Source organism: Rattus rattus, chromosome 2 (assembly GCF_011064425.1).
Source record: "Rattus rattus isolate New Zealand chromosome 2, Rrattus_CSIRO_v1, whole genome shotgun sequence".
NCBI classification, from domain to species: Eukaryota; Metazoa; Chordata; class Mammalia; order Rodentia; family Muridae; genus Rattus; species Rattus rattus.
In genome coordinates, this window is record NC_046155.1 from 180,237,824 (window position 1) to 180,238,310 (window position 487).

Below are 487 nucleotides of genomic sequence, written 5' to 3' on the forward strand. Positions count from 1 at the left end.
TCAGGCAGGGCTCCTGCCTCACCTGGGCCCTCTCCCACGGGAGCCCAGAGGCCTTATACAGTTTCCTCTTGGGCCAGGGATGTGGGCAGGGGTGGGCAGTGTTGGTGGTCTCTTCTGCTCTGCAGCCTCAGGAGTGCCCACCTGACCAGGCGGTAAGGTATCTCTCCCACGGGTTCTGGGAGCAGAGAGCTGCTGCCTTTTTTGTACATTCTTGATTCTCATTTTGCATGTCCTACCAAGCAATTTTTTAATTACTAAAATTAGTTATTTGTCATACAATTCTTGAATTGTTACATCAATGATATCATGATTAAAAATATATCAAAGGAAAGCACAAAAAATTAATTAATAGGAGCTGGGCGGTGCCATGGAGGAGTTGGTGGCCGTGAAAACGCGGACCCGCTGGGCCGCCAGGGCCATCGCCGCCGCCGCCACCGCCAAGAAGCCCTTGTTCCCCCTGCAGGGAGGAGAGTCTGGTGCCAACAAG